Genomic DNA, 17,426 nt, shown 5'->3' on the forward strand with positions numbered 1-17,426 from the left:
AAATGTCAAGGGCGAGCGGCGTGGAACTCCTATGATGGGGGAGTTCGCAGAGCTGAGAGCCCGAGAAAGACTTCCAAAATAATTGCCCCGTGACTCTAATGATAGTCATGCTACTTGTTTAATTACTCCTGTTAATTAATGTAATTATAACAACCTCGCTTTGAATTTCCAGTGCGCTTTGACCTATTACGGTAGTGATGGGGATACTTTTATGGTCAATAGGACCAACAAGTGATACTCGTGATAATGCTTGCATGATTTGGTTTCTTGTCATTCACATAAACATGGGGAATAGTTGGTAACTAATGGAAGTTGTGTATGGTAACTTAGTTAATTACTTTCAGACTCTCATAAAAAAATAAAAAAACTCATTGCGAACACTGGAGGCACAAGATTTTTGTGTTCAAGATTTGTGTCTTTTTCTCCATTACAATTCATAATGGTATTGGAACCATCATGTTTCTTTTGGTTATAATAAATATCAAGTTTTGTTTTGGAATTACAAATTTAGAAACCTTTATCATATAAGTCTCATCGTGTCCGCACTTTTGGAAGAGCAGAACAATTTAAAAGCAGTAACTTGGGACACATGTTAATGATCGGTTATATCACAGTGAGGTACACCGTTGGTTATTGATAACTTGGAAAAATTGATTGATATTGTTGCGGATCCGGGGTGGCGGGATTCTCACCCAGTCCTAGGCGCCACCCTCACCACCACCGTCTCCGGGGTTTATAACGCCGGCCGGCTCAGCACAGACCTCGGGTCACGCGCCTTCAATCGCGATACCAACGTAATCCTTGTACCTTGCCAGTTGGGGAAATATAACCCCTGGTTACAGACTGGTTTTGTCAGATGCCGAGCGTTTTCTGCCAGTCTGTAACCATTTTTGGTTTTATATGCCAATCGAACGGATCGTTCCTCGACGTGACACAAATTAATCCATAGCGGCAACTTCATACGAATTAACCAGATTTATTGGGGAACATCGGGGATCAAAACACAAGCAAAATTCACGACAATGTTTTTATTAACAATCTTCAACCCGTTCTTAACTAGGGAACCACGGACTACAAGTTTCGAGGGGGTTGCTACCGAGATATACCTTAAACAACATGCAGACAAGGACAGACAGACAGACAGCATGCATGCAAGATAAGACAGAGTACTTGGTGATGTTTCATGGACGAGAGGACAGTGTCAAAAGCACGAATGTCGCTTGCAACAGGCGGATGTCCACGGATTCGAGCTCCAGCTCGAATGCGCCGCGTGGCGAAATTGAGGTGTCGTACTCTTACCCCCTTCACACCGCACGCGGCCTCCACGCGCTCTGACCCCGAGTAAGGTCGACAATGGGCCTCAGCTGATCTCTCTCACAGTCCAGCATACAAATCCAGGCCTGGCCCGTTCACCAGACAAGGCCCAAATCGAGGTGCCGAGCTCCGCAGGCGGATCGACAAAGGTGTCGAGCCGTGAGGTGAGTAAGTACAGAGGCTCCGCGGCCAGACGCAGGCCGAACCTGTCGATCACCTCCACATACGAGTCGATCGTCGACTCGACGTGCAGGCCGCCTCTCCCACTGTCCAAAAGGGCAGACTCGACGTGCAGGCAGCCTCTCAAAGCCGACTGCCGTTTCTCAAAATAACCTTTTCACGAAGCCTTCGTTTCTCTCGCTTCGAAGCCACTCCGAGCATGCCTCGAAAACCCGACCGTTGTTTTCCACACACAATACTCTTTTCTCCGAAGCCTTCGTTCGCTCGCTTTGAAACACGAGCACCCTTTCAACCGACTGCAGTTTTGCAAGTCTGCTAAACTGAAGTTGTTCACGAGGCCTTTGCTTGCTCTCCCGTTCGCTCCTTCGACACACGAGCACGCCTTCCTCAGCGACTGCAGTTTTGCACGTCTGCCAAACTGAAGTTGTTCACGAGGTCTTCGCTTGCTCTCCCGTAACACGAGCGCGCCTTCTCTCCGCGACGCCGACAAAACTCCTCCCCTTCGCGTCACTTCCTCTTTTTGGCCACATCCTCTCAGCTGACTGGGCGGGGCCTCGTCCGGGATCGGGAAGAAGAAGAGGGACCTCTCGTTCCACCACTACCGCACAACAGTAATACAGCCTCTTACACCTCCCGACACACACATAACGTCCATTTTACCAAACAACCTAACTATACATGCATTTAATGGGGGATCTGAGCTAATCCTATATTTAGTAGTCCAATAAGGGCCATTTCCGTAACAATATATAGACATAAACAAAGACATTTTGAAGGACATTATCATACACATAAAACCACAAAGCTTTTCGTTGTGATCTCTTCAGGTGAAATTCGCACAAAGTGAGTGAGTAATGATGAAGAACACTCATCAACACCAACCAACAAAGTCAATTGTGATTGGACGTTCTCTTCTAATGCGTCATCACCTCCCAATGGTCGAGGTGGGAGGAACCTGTTCAGTGTTCAGCTCTCCAATTGGAGGTTGCAGAGTCTGAGGCTGTTGTGGAATGTTATTCATAACCAGCCGTGATTCAACAACACTACAACCAACCGAAACCAAAAAAACGAGGCAACCGAAATGATCAGAATCTAACCCTGCGACAAGGTAAATAAAAAAAAAGGAAATGATGCAAGAGAAAGAAGGAATCTCCAAAAAGGAGCAATCATTTTAAAGCATTTGCAATTAAAACGAGAAGGGTGTCGTCTTCTCGGATGTCGCCAAATATGCCTCTGCCCACATTATTAAATCATTATACATACTTGTACCAAGTTTGATTTAAATCTCTGAACCCAGATTCAAAATATAAATAATTCTGCCTGGCAGACAATGCACCCGATCAGGTTGAAATTTAAAACATGTCTTCCCCATGACGACGAAATCAAAACTGTGATGTTTCATATCGATTGATGAAGTGATTCAAAAGAGAATTATTATTATTTATTTTTTTTTTAATATTTTTGTTCAAACCAATATGGCTGCCAGACCATGTGACCTATTAATTATTAGTGAACACTGGTATCCCCAAGGATTAGGGAATGTGGTGGAAGTTTCCCCTCGACTGTCAAGCTGTTTTGGAGAAGATTTTTAAAGCTTTGAGGGTAAATCCAATATGGCTGCCAAACCATGTGACATATGACGTCATAGTTGGAGAACTTTTTGTTCCTCATGGATAGGCGATCATACCTGTGAGGTTTTGCTTCGATCTGTTCAGCTGTCTCGGAGAAGATTTTTGAAGTGTTTGATGTTTGAAAAAAATGACTGCCAAACCACGTGACCGATGATCGTCAATTTTTTTTTTTTCACAATTCCAATTCAGCCCTGGATGACATTAATGTTCAGACTGATCGGATAAAGCGTTTGACGTGTGCAATTATGATGTCATAAAGAATCCATCTATGACAACATAAAAAAAATCAACCTTATTTCCCATGAGGAGGACGTGCCATCTGCCAAATTTCAATTTTTTCCTTGGTGTAGTTTCAGAGATGCAGAGGTCCAAAGTTTTTCCATTTTCCAAACATAGCTGCCACACCCCATGACTTATGATATCATAATTATCATTAAAACATTACACATGAATCGTCACCACTCTGGTGAAAATTTTGTCTTAATCCAACAAGTGGTTGTGGAGAACACGAAAGTTCTGTGCAGACAAACAGACCCAAATGCAATACCCTCCTCTGGCGAGGGTAAAACTCACTTGTTTCACGTGGGAATTACTTCACGTGTGCCACGTTTCAGTTTTTTCCAAGGAGCGGTTTCAGAGATAGAGGTCCAAAGTTTTTCCTTTGTTCCAAGATGGTTGCCCCACCAAGTGACCAAGGACATCATAATTATCACAATATTCTTCAGGAGTAGTCACACCTATGGTGAAAATTGTGTCAATCGGATAAGTGGTTGCAGAGAAAACAAAATTAGCATGGAGGAATATACGGACGGACGGACAACCCAAAAATAATGCCACCAGTGACTTCGTCAACAGAGGCATAAAAACAAATGAGAGAGAGAGAGAGAGTTCATAGAAGACTGTGCCCTGTGCAGTTTTTAAAAGATTGTTTACAAAAAGCATCCAGAAGTTTCATGCTTTTTAGCAATCTTTTTCACCACCCCATGTGACATGTCCAAGCACTGCTAAACTGGAGGTTATTGGAAGTGCTAAGAAGGCAATTTGTGTTCTTGTGTGTTCAAGGATATAATTTAAATATAATAAGTTTAAAAGACATAAAATATCAGAGCCCCTTTTGTTTTCTTAATTTTGCTGAAAGTAATTGAAGGGCGAGCCCATATTGAAGTACAACTAAAATGGCAGCCAGTCGGCTATCTTGGCTCTGTTCTCAAAAAAAAAATGACGAGCATCTGTAAGCCATCATTCCTTATCTGAGCGCCAAATTTGAACAACAACGGTAAATGCTTGTCCGGGGAATGGTGGAAGATGTGTTCAACATCAGGTTTTTTACAACTAAAATGGCCGCGAGTCTACCAGTCGGCCATCCTTGATCAGATCGCCAAATAAAGTCAGTTGCACGTGTATGCCATTGTGTACTGTGATTGTGCCAAGGTTGAACAAAATAAGACCATGCATGTCGGAGAAAAGGTTGGAGACACGTTTAAGCAACAAAAGATTCAGCCATCTTGGATGTGATTTCGGAAAAAAACAAAATGACGTGCACATGTAAGCCGCCATTCTTTATCTGTGTGCCAAGCTTGAACAACATCGGTAAATGCATGTCTGAGGAATGGTTGAGGATGTGTTCAACACCGTGTTTTGTTTTTTTACAACTAAAATGGCCGCAGTCATCCATCTTGGATCTGATGTCGAAAAAAATATGACGTGCTTTTGTAACACATCATTCCTTGTCTGTGTGCCAAGTGTGAATAATAAACATGTCTGAGATATGGTTGTGGACGCACATGCACAGACCAGAAAAATCGAGACAAAATCCATAAGCTCCGTTTTGGACTAAGTCCAGCGGTGCCTCATAAAGATTGTAAAAGTAGGATAAATAAATTGATTCCGGAAGCTTACTGCAGTGACGTGGTGTCTTTTCCACCACCCGATCGAACACATTGCATGAGTAATTTGTGTCTGTTGTTTATCTCCTTTATGAAGTCCTTAAAAATGAAGTTTCCTGTTTGGATTGATTTTCAATTTTGTTTGACTCCCAGGCAGGCAGAGTAAAATAAATTATCTCACTCCTCTCTGCGCATGTGCGATCCAACTTTCACTCATGCACTTCCTTGGAGTTCCGTCAGTGTGCATGCAAAGTTTCAGGCTGCTCGGTTTCATGGTTTTGGAGTTATGGAGGAGACACACTGACACACTGACACACTGACACACTGACACACTGACACACTGACACACTGACACACTGACACACACACGCACACGCACACGCACACGCACATTCTTATGGATTTAATTTCACCAATTTCCAACTGGAATTCCTCTTTCAAAGAACTCTGTATAAAGGTAAATCTTTGTGTTTGTTGCTTGTGTATGTATGTCTATGTTACCACAACAGAACTTGCATCAGGCCAGGGATCGCTGATCACAACGGTCCACACGTAGGCTCTCAAACGGGAGATACAAATGTGTAGTGTGTGTGTGTGTGTGTGTGTGTGTGTGTGTGTGTGTGTGTGTGTGTGTGTGTGTGTGTGTGTGTGTGTGTGTGTCATTAAGTATAACATTGTTGTGTCAAAGTCGATTTCCATCAAAGCCAAACGGTTGTGTTGAATTGACTTTTTACTTCCTCAGACGGCGTTCAATTCATGGAAGGTTTGCGCACGTGAGAACCGAGGAGAAACCCGAGAATGTTAAAGCTTTTGTGAAAACTAACGGGTTCATTCCTGAGAAAAATAACCAGGGGAAGGTTAATCTGATGAAAGGCATACGATGGTGGGTTGTGATGGGGAAGAAAGGGAATGCAACATGGAATTGATGAATAAATAATTACATATAATGTGAATAAAACCGATGGCGCCGCACAAAAGATTTAATCACAGATGGGAAAAGAGAACAAAAACTGGGTGGCTTCAGCTGCTGGTGGACAAGCAGGCGATGAGGAGATTGTCAGGACCATAGAGGCAACAGACAGATGAACAAGAACAGTGAAGCAGGACGATCCCCTCAGAGCTCTCCTCAGAACTCACGATCCTTTCTTACGTATCAAACTCATACCATTTTGATTCCTCCTCTCCTGGGGCAATGAAAGGTGATCCAAGCTCCACCCTCTTGTGTCTCTGTTGCCTGGCAGAGCCCCAATACCATCTGGGGGGGGGACATTACAAGGGGTTACACAAACAGTTTCTTTCCTTAATAACATATTGTTGTGGGCCGGGTATCGGCGGCGAGCACGACCGCTAGATGGAGCAGTGGAGTCGGCTCCACCGAACACTCGGAATCTAGATCGTACCTTTCCGATAACTCCGAAGGTACGGGTCCCTTACAGCAGTGCTACTCAGAGTGGTGGTACGCGGACCGGTGCCGGTACGCGAGTCATTGACTGCCGGTCCACGGCGAGTTTCCAGTTTCACATTATCATAATATATAACATGTAATGTATAAAATGAAAATGTATAAAATCTTGAAAAATAATATATTTAAGCTGACAAATTCAAAATACGAGAGAGAAGTCTATATATACTGAAACGCAAAAGAAACTTACACCTTTAAAACCTTCAAATATCAACAATAACACTGCGTGTAGTAAATGTGTGAACTAATTTGTGGACAATAGTGTCCTCACTGTCAGACAAAACGGTCATGGATGGTCACTTGAACCTTCAATGGGAACTTCATAGCACAGCTGTTGAACAGCCGTTTTGACTGTCAGTGATTAGCCAAGGGGTACGGGATGATTTTAATGAGCTGCACGTGATGTCGTGATATTGGCTTTAAAAAGGCCAGTGCAAAATGGGCATTTCAATCAACATGCCACGATTGTCAAGGGATCAACGGCAGTGTGCCTTGGGCATACTGCAAGGCGGATTGAGCTACCGTGAGGTGGCACGTCGCCTTGGCTGTTCACACCAGACGATATCGGCCCTGGTGGACAGAGACACCCTCCACAACTCTGCAGATGACAGACCTCGATCAGGGAGGCCAAGAGTCACCACTGCAAGGCAGGACAGGCAGATGGTCCTAAGTCAGATGGCTTCAGACATTGAGGACTGAGTGGGACAGAATCCAGCAGCAATCCATCCAAAGGCTGGTCGGCAGTATGCGCCGACGATGCACTGCCTGTATCCAACACAATGGTGGCCACACACGCTATTGAAAGGGGACTGACATTGCATCCTGTGCTGTTCTGTAGAACAAACTTATGAGATGGTGTATCTTGGTCAAAAACTTGACACGTCATCAATAAATTGCCAATGTTTCAATTAGCAATTGTTGGTTTGTTTTATTTTGAATTGTTACAATTTTATTACATTTCAAACAAGTGGTTTCTTTTGCGTTTCAGTATATATCATACAAAATATATATTTTAAAATGTGTCTACTTTTATTATATTTTAATATTTTTCTGGTATAAATTAATATTACTACGGATGTTCAAGCAATATTTTCTAGGATCATAAACAAATAATAATATGGCACAAATATGGTACTAGTCCCTGGCACATTGGAAAAAATACCTGCCGGTCCGCCACATCAGATAGTTTGAGAAGCACTACCTTGCAGGACCGTGAATATAAAAAAAAAAATGACCGTTTTTATAGCCATTTTTCCCTGCTGTGCAGGGGTTAGGCTTTTTCTTGAGGCAATGTTTTTTATGGCCGGATGCCTCTTACGACACACAGGGATATGGTACACCTATTCTAACCGGGGCATACACCGGGACCAGTACACTGGTACTCACTTCGCCGACCTCAGATGGATGACAGGCTGAGTCAACCCCCTGGTGTTAATTCAGCAGCCAACGGGGCTTGAACTCAGGATCCTGGGATCCCAAGCCGCCACCCTAACCACTAAGCCAACACCAGGCTTTTACAGGACCGTGAATAGTCAATAAAATTCAACCGCGTGGGACAGGGTTATTTGCCAAACTTCAAAATACCTTGGAGGCCCACGTGGCGAACTACCGAGGAGTTCACACCCTCGACGGAGCTCGAACGGGACGAGCCGTTACCGTGCTCGACCCATGCGTAACCCGAGCAGATGGTTACCGAGGTCCCGTCGGTCCAAATGCACAACTACGGCAGCAACGGCCTTTTTAATCCCCCAACACACACCGTGCAAAACCAATGAAGGAAATAGTCAGGTTCCTTGTGTAATTTCGTTGGAATTTTTTGGAGAGTAGCAAACCTTTAGATTTTTGAGAAGTTTAAAATCTATTTAAATAAAAAAATGACGTTTCACATTTTTTCAACTTTTGGAAAGGTCGTTTTGGGGTGAAAAACGCTTTTTTTGAATTCCAATTTTAAAAAATCTGAAACAATACAAAATAACCAACTGATGTTGGATTACTGTTAAATGGCTAACAATGGATTTTATAAGATAATAAAATGTTGCATTTTGACTGTCGGTTGCCATGGAAACAGCATGTTTGAAGTGGAATTGCTATTTTTTAATATACATTTTTTAAATTCTATTTTCCATCGGATGGCCTGTTTGAATTGTTAAGTATAGTGACAATGATTAACTTACACATAAGTATTATGATTTTCAAGTATTGGAACAGTTGGTTGCCATGGAAACTGCCATCTGTGCAATGAAACATTGGTGTGTCTGTTGTTCAATATCAGAAGGTTTCGGCACCTTCAGTAGTGAAACGTTTGATTTTAAGTTTTTGTAGTTTGATGTATTGTAAGTGTGATCTTGTAGGGAACGCCACGTCGCGACGCCATGCCATCACCTCAGGTTACGGTTGCTGGGCGTGGCATGACGTCGTGATGTGGCGTGGCGCGCGTCCAAGCACGTGCAGCACTATGACATCATTTTCAGTTCGCTTCGTTTATTCTCGATTTATTCATGACAGTTTACTTCGGAGCTTCGTTTCATCATATGCGGTTTTCAACACCTTTCTTCCTTTTTTCGGTAAGTTGTGATCGCCTTTAAGGCGTATGTACCTTTTTGTCATTTTATGTTCTTCTGTATGGGGTAGGATTATGGTTTGAATGGCCACGATGTTGGACGTTTTAATTGCGTTTCCCGTTAGGCTAGGAGTTGGAAGTCGGGCAGTCGTCATGTTATAGCTATGTGTTTATCCTTTTTCTATTATTTCGGGTTGATCTTTAAATATGTCCTTATTTGCTGATTCGTGCTTTCATTTATCCGGAAAGAAAGTCACCATCAATGTAATCAGTCGCTGATGTATTTTGTTCCATTAGATTAACTGCTGTATAACAGGATAGGATTAGGTGAGCTTTGTGCCCAGGGGTTGGAATTACAGAGTGAGTCTATTTGGAGTTTCTATTTAGTTTACTGGCATGTAGTTAGCGCGTATTGTTGATTTCCAACTCATCTCTGCTTTTATTTTATTCAGGTAATTTTACGTCTTAGTAGCGGTTTTTATTTTGGATTCTAATAAAGTTCTATCATTGCGACATTTACCCGCATCTTCCGTTTAAATCACATAAGTTTAGGTCAATAAATTAGTCAATGAAAATAAGGATTTGTTTTTCTCATCTGTTTGCTTTTTATGGTGATGAATGTTATTTGTGCCCTTGATATGGCCCAAGACATAGGCACAGCCCAAGTTTTATAGGCTGTATCACGTATGATAGATTTGACATTCATGAGCCGACGATTTATTCTTATATTTTCAGGACCAACAACATGATGGATGAAGTACCACTGAGTGGCAAGGATTCATGCCAGATGAAAGGATCAACGAACTGGACAAAATGTGTCCTGTGCCAAGATAATTCTTTCCTGAAAGGGTCCTTGGTGTTGCAACCAAATGTCGAGTCGTTCTGCCATTTGATAGAGACAATACAGGAGCAAGCCACTTAACAGGATGGTGATTATGTACAGATTCATAAACGACCTGAGGGGATGTCAGCAGAACTGTTGCAAAAGGAGAAGGTTGTCTAGCACCGAACATGCTATTCCAACGCAACTAACAATGACAAAATTTGTTGTGCCAGTGTTCGTTATGATCAGGCATCAGGCACATATCATGTGGGTACATATCAAGGCATATGTTTGGGGTCAAGCAGCAATTTCTCAGCAAACATTTCTTGATCCATTAAAGAATGGCTTCCACAAGGACACGAGTGGTCAACTCAAACCGACAACAGACATTCTGCCTGCACCAAAGGCAATTATCGAGATGATAAGGTGCCAGTGCCAGACAGAAGGTTCATCACAGAGATGTTCCTGCAGGACCAATAACTTAAAATGCACTGATCTTTGCATGTGCAGCACTTTGTGTGAGAATGACGAGGACTCAAACATTGAACGGCATGACCACGATAGTGATGATGACGATGGCAATGAAGAGTGACATTAGAGACAGTGATGCCAATTGGCTACAAACTCATATTTGACATTAAGTACATTTCACTGATCACCATATTCATGCGTTACTTGTTTCAAGATTTGAAAGCAATACATTAAATAAATGGTAATTTGACAAAATGATAGTCGTTTTCATGGCAACTATTGCTCAATATATATATATATATATATATATATATATATATATATATATATATATATATATATATATATATATATAAATATATATATATATATATATATATATATATATATATATATATATATATATATATATATATATATATATATATATATATATATATATATACATATATATATATAGTCTGGTGTTGGCGCAGTAGTTAGGGCAGTGGCTTGGGATCCAAAAGGTCCCGAGTTCAAGCCCCGTTGAGCCACTGAATTAATACACCAGGGGGTTGACTCAGCCTGTCATCCTTCCGAGGTTGGAGAAATGAGTACCAGTGTACTGGGCCGGTGTATACCCCGGTTAAAATAGGTGTACCATATCCCTGTGTCGTAAGAGGCAACCAGGGTTGCGTCAGGAAGGGCATCCGGCGTAAAACATGTGCCAAATCATTATGCGGATCATAATGGATGATCCGCTGTGGCAACCCCTAACAGGAGCAGCTGAAAGAAGAAGATATATATATATATATATATATATATATATATATATATATATATATATATATATATATACATATATATATATATATACACATATATATATATATATATATATATACATATATATATATATATACACATATATATATATATATATATATATATACATATTCTATATTAAGAGCTGTCCTCAAGTTAACAATTATGCATCATCAGTTGCTTGCTTGCGATTAATTTTGAATTTTCAGAGCTGAAATAAAAAAAAACGGTTTTTACCCCAAAACGACCTATTTGACCACATTATATGCATTGAAAAAATGTGAAACATGGATTTTCTGTTTTGGTATTGTTTAAGCTTTCCAAAAATGTTGGGGTTAGCTACTCTCCAAAAAATTCCAACGAACGTCAAATTATGGACACAAGGAACCTGACTAAAAGGACAAGGACAAGGACGAGCTGAAACGTTCAACAAAATGGATATTTATTTACAATAGGGGGGAGGGAACACACAAAGTGCAGAGTTAAACCGACTAAGCAATGCATGGACAAGGCACTTAAACAATTCTACTTGAAGACAGGGGGGACACACACACACACACACAGACACACACACACACACACACACACACACACACACACACACCCACACACACACACACACACACACACACACACACAGACACAGACTCAGACACAGACACACACACACACACACACACACACACACACACACACACACACACACACACACACACACACACAATAAGATGGACCTCAACGGTCTTTATTCGGCTCTCCAGCCAAGGAGGATAGTTCGGCTGGGAGCCAGGACGGCTGGCTACCTGGCCGAGAGTGCGGGGCTGGACGTCCACCCCTTCCCGGAGCTCCGGTCGCCAAAGGACGGACCAGGGCAGCCAAATCCAGAGGAGGCGAGACGAGGTGACCTCCCATGCTGAGTTGGCCGATCGCTTGTTGTACTGCGCCGGACGAGACGCCTCGGATGCATGGGGTGCAGCCAGACGCAGACCAGACCGAAGACGCGCTTGGGCCCATGGACCAATCTCCTCTCTCTCGACCCGACAACCACGACGCCACACCAAGTGCCCGGGACGGAGAGTGAAGGGCGGACACCAACCAGCGCGAGTGCGGACGAAGCAGCGAGCGCCAGCAGACAAGGTCAGGCAATTCGGCAGACCAAAAACCAACTCAACTCTGACGACTTCTGTCGGATCGCGCCGAACTATTATTCACCCCTTCTCCAGAGGGGAGGAGCTGCCTGCCATGGACCCGCTCTCCCTCACTGGGTGGTTTTGGCGCGCAAAATGCGCTTGTCGCCCCCCTGATTGGCCAAAAGGGGCGCCAAGTCCGATGATTGGACCGGGGGGCGTGGCGGCCACAACGGCGGACCGCCCCTCAAACAGGGAGAGTAACATTGTCCTGCGTGGGCTGCGTTCATTGGCCGACCGACGGCAACCTCGCTCGCATCACCCGGATTGGGCGAGAGAGACGCCAGGTCCTCTTGAACTCCGCCCACCGTGAGCGTTATGGCGAAAAGATGGAGCGAAGGTGTTGTTGTAGTTGTTGGTGATGTAAAAATGTAAAAGGAAATCCTGAAGATCAAAATAACTCTGCAGCGCACGAACATTTAATTCCCATTAGACTAGGGACGGGTTCTATCTATAAACACACACTGATATAACTGTTCTATAAGGATCTGAATGGTGAGTGCAGTGAGCTTCCAAATTCGTAACAATATTACCACACACAATCCCCGTGTGGTGCACATTCAAACAAGACAATCCTTCAGTGAACATGTCGCTGCTTATTAGATTGAGATTGCCACCCGAACATGGATCATGCCACTCCATACGCTTCTATCTGTTCTCTGGCAAAATTTAACCCTCCCCTCACTCCCTTAACAAATGCAACAACATCGTTCTCTTTGAAAACTCCCCCACGTCCCCCCACCTTTCTCTTTTTTCTTACCCTGACATTTCATGCTCTCTGTCTTCTCTCCTTCCCCCCTCCGCTCCCCTCCCTCTCCCCTCCCTCTCCCCTCTGCTCCTCCCCTCCCTATCCCCTCTGCCCCTCCTCTCCCTATCCCCTCTGCCCCCTCCTCTCCCTATCCCCTCTGCCCCCTCCTCTCCCTATCCCCTCTGCCCCCTCCTCTCCCTATCCCCTCTGCCCCCTCCCCTCCCTCTCCCCTCTGCCCCTCCCCTCCCTCTCCCCTCTGCCCCCTCCCCTCCCTCTCCCCTCTGCCCCTCCCCTCCCTCTCCCCTCTGCCCCCTCCTCTCCCTATCCCCTCTGCCCCCTCCTCTCCCTATCCCCTCTGCCCCCTCCTCTCCCTATTCCCTCTGCCCCCTCCTCTCCCTATTCCCTCTGCCCCCTCCTCTCCCTATTCCCTCTGCCCCCTCTCCCTATCCCCTCTGCCCCCTCTCCCTATCCCCTCTGCCCCCTCCTCTCCCTATCCCCTCTGCCCCCTCCTCTCCCTCTCCCCTCTGACCCCTCCCTCTCCCCTCTGCCCCTCCCTCTCCCCTCTGCCCCTCCCCTCCCTCCTCTGCCCCTCCCATCCCCTCTGACCCCTCCCTCTCCCCTCTGCCCCTCCCTCTCCCCTCTGCCCCTCCCCTCCCTCCTCTGCCCCCTCCCATCCCTCTGCCCCTCCCATCCCTCCTCTGCCCCTCCTCCCTCCCTCTGCCCCTCCCCTTCCTCTTCCCTCTGCCCCCTCCCCTCCCTCTGCCCCTCCCCTCCCTCTGCCCCTCCCCTTCCTCTCCCCTCTGCCCCCTCCCCTCCCTCCCCCTCTGCCCCTCCCCTCCCTCCCCCTCTGCCCCTCCCTCTCCCCTCTGCCCCCTCCCCTCCCTCCCCCCTCTGCCCCTCCCCTCCCTCTCCCCTCTGCCCCTCCCCTCCCTCTCCCCTCTGCCCCTCCCCTCCCTCTCCCCTCTGCCCCTCCCCTCCCTCTCCCCTCTGCCCCCTCCCTCTCCCCTCTGCCCCTCCACCTCCTCTCTCTCTCTCCCACCTCCCTTTCCTCTTCTCTCCCTCTCATTGGACAAGTTTTCTTGTCTTCAGATTGGATTCCTGACATTCCCTTTATCGTTAAAACACACACACACACACACACACACACACACACACACACACACACACGGAAGACAATCAAGACATGAAGTCAAGGGTACAAAAACTCAACCCCCCCCCCTAAAGGAGATCCCTCATCCCGCCACCTTCAAACATTCACCCCATGTAACCTTCAGTGATGACTCTTGTACTGTACTGGGATGGGAGATGCTTAGCAGGCAGACACGAAGCGGAGGAACAGTCGAGCCGGGCTGTGTTGCACGAGTGCGAGCCAGGGCGTACTGTGCCCGCGGCTCTCCTTTATTCCGTACGCGGTACACTCACGAGCCGGCCGACTCCAGTATTACTACCACGCCTCAGACGGCGTGCACACCTCATATCCCTCGCCGAACCCCACGGCCACTCCTCCACCATCACGCCCATCATGCATCATCATCATGCCCCTCCCCGTGGGCATGACTACACCACACTCCTCCCTCCTAAAAGTATGATTATTAAATGATCAGTATTATAAGAAGCATGCAGAACACGAAGGATTTCGTATAATAATCATGGAAATAAAATGAAAATAACAAAGTATAATAGCACACCACATCATATAATGTGTCGATGCGAGCGAGTGGAGCAGCAAAGGTCAGGTCTGACCGCGTTACCGATATGAAGCAGCAAAATGAGAAGCACAGCGGCATTATGCAGCAAAAACGCCCCCCCCCCAGGTGGCCCATGCTGACATGACCCTGGCCAAGGTCGTAAAGACCTCTCGAGCTAACCTCCTCCGGCCCCATCAAACGCCTCCGGCCCACTCCCCCCAGGCAGACCCGACGTAGATAAACATCCCGAGGCCGGCAGCCCGCTATCTGGAAGCCGTGGCGCCAGCCTTAGACCTTGGCCGGGGGCGCTGAACAGCGCTGCTGGCTGCATGCATTTAATGCGCCAAAACAACTCACGCACCACCATCAGTCGAGACGCCAACGCCCGTCCCAACGGCCTTGAGCGAACACAGCGAGTTGTGCTCGCAATCAGAGGTGGAGGTAACGCAGACCAGGGCACCAGTCTTGGTTCCGAGTCGATCTCCGAGACCCACACGGCCGCTAGACGGGAGCAACTCCACTTAAACCACACTGCAATCATAGGCTCGTTATAAATCATTACGAATAACATTCGAAGCATCGTAAATTCATTTTTCCGTACAGCGCGCTTTTTTGATAAAATCCCAGCACATGACAAAGCAATTACCTGCGGCCTGGAGCAACTGGAGGCTAACAAACCTTCTTTATTCGCCCCCACATCACATTGACCATAATCCAACTCCCATTGACTGATCTCCGCCACATCCACTTTTACACGAGAACTGCTGGCATTTATTTCAACAACGTTAAACTGCATCACTAGAGCAAGGAAAAACACATATGCCATGAACAACAACCCACAACCCACATCACGAGTCCGCTTCTTGGTTGTCGACTTGATGCTGCGACTCGCGACTCCCTTTAACGCCACGGGCGCACCGCCACCTGTTGAAGCTGCCTGAACCACACCGATGCGCATTGCCTCACGAACCTTGCCAAAGCGCGGGAACTCATCGCGAACGAAGCGCGGGAACTCATCGCGAGAGCTGATATGGCTCTCGCCGCTCCTGGAGCACACATCATCGCCGCAGGCAGCAACGAACGGTGGCTCCCGCTGCATCGACGCGGCCCCCGCCGCCAGCGCCTCGCCCTCGGTATTCGACGAAGGTCTCGAAGAGAGCACTGGCACATCTGGAGGCACGAACCGGAACCCGTTCCGACCCAAAAGGGTCCGGCTCGCCGAGCCCGGCTCCTGCTCCGGCTCGCCGGCATCATCATGCCCCGGCTGCAGGCTGATCTCCAGGTCACTGGGGTCCTGCTGCGGTGCCCCTTCGCTCCCGGTGCGATCGTGCTGCGGTGCCCCTTCGCTCCCGGTGCGACCGTGCTGCGGTGCGCGCTCTCGTCCCGCACCGCTAGGCGTGCGAGCACCCTGCGGCACTTGAGCCATCGCGCGGACTTGCGCGGTCACCGGTGTCTGCTCGACAGATGAAACAGTCGCGATCGCCGAGTCGAATGTGATGTCGGTCAATGGCTGCTCGCAGACCAGAAATAAAATGATCTCTGAACCGTGCCGGATGCTCCTCTGCCGTGAATTTGCACGGCACAGCCGAATGCGATGCGCGGCCAGCACGAGTGGACTCAACTCGACACCCGATCCGTGCCCCGCTCACTTCCCCCCCCCCTGCCACTGATCTTGTCATTTCCGGATCAATCGCAAGCAGGGTTCGACGCGGGACGGAAGGATCGCCTCGCACACCGCCATCTATGACCGTAACAATGGGCGATGACCCTCGGCCCACACACCGTAGACGACCTCGAGAGCCCAGACCGCCGTCCGAGTGATTGCATTGCCACGCTCGCCCACGACCCGCGCCGCAGACCGTGCGCATGGCCGTGCGTGCCTGGCCCATCGCGATGACCCCTAGACCATCTGCTGTGTCCCGACCATCGAGACCTCGGATATTCTCCAGAGCTTGCGCGACGTCCAACGCCGCGTTCGAGCCGAAACGCGTATCCTCGACAAAACGAACAAGAAAATGAACCAAATGAACGAACGTTGCCCACTCGACGTGGCCGAAGTAGATTCCGACGAAGGCGGGCACACGTACGTTTGCCATGCACCGACCCTTTGCCATGTTCGCGCCGGCGAGACCTTTGGCTCCGTAGCCTGGAACCGCACGGGTCATTTGCCGCCCTTACACACGTCGATCCGCCGATCCTCGTCGCCACTGTACTGTACTGGGATGGGAGATGCTTAGCAGGCAGACACGAAGCGGAGGAACAGTCGAGCCGGGCTGTGTTGCACGAGTGCGAGCGCGGGCGTACTGTGCCCGCGGCTCTCCTTTATTCCGTACGCGGTACACTCACGAGCCGGCCGACTCCAGTATTACTACCACGCCTCAGACGGCGTGCACACCTCATATCCCTCGCCGAACCCCACGGCCACTCCTCCACCATCACGCCCATCATGCATCATCATCATGCCCCTCCCCGTGGGCATGACTACACCACAACTCTCACCTGCTCGGGTGATGTTTGTTCACCATTGATCTGAGAGGAATCGTCTCTGTTCGTTTCCCCAAAATCGCCTCAAACCACCAGAAAAATAAAACGGTGAGAAACGTCAATTTCCGACGTCAATGTCGTCATGGAGATTTTCAAGGATTAAACAACAACGAAGGATTAAACAACCA

General features: G+C 47.3%; 1 long non-coding RNA gene across 1 annotated transcript; it reads right to left on the bottom strand.

The window, feature by feature from the left end:
* Window positions 1-960: 960 nt before the first annotated feature.
* On the bottom strand, window positions 961-17,400 carry LOC147021311 (uncharacterized). Its single transcript, XR_015060749.1, has 2 exons — window positions 17,254-17,400; window positions 961-6,266 (listed from the first exon to the last, which is right to left on the bottom strand). It is a non-coding gene; the product is annotated as an uncharacterized LOC147021311 (long non-coding RNA).
* Between the last annotated feature and the right edge of the window lie 26 nt (window positions 17,401-17,426).

This window comes from Eptatretus burgeri, chromosome 8 (genome assembly GCF_056783735.1).
Source record: "Eptatretus burgeri isolate ZD-2024b chromosome 8, Ebu_testis_v1, whole genome shotgun sequence".
NCBI classification, from domain to species: domain Eukaryota; kingdom Metazoa; phylum Chordata; class Myxini; order Myxiniformes; family Myxinidae; genus Eptatretus; species Eptatretus burgeri.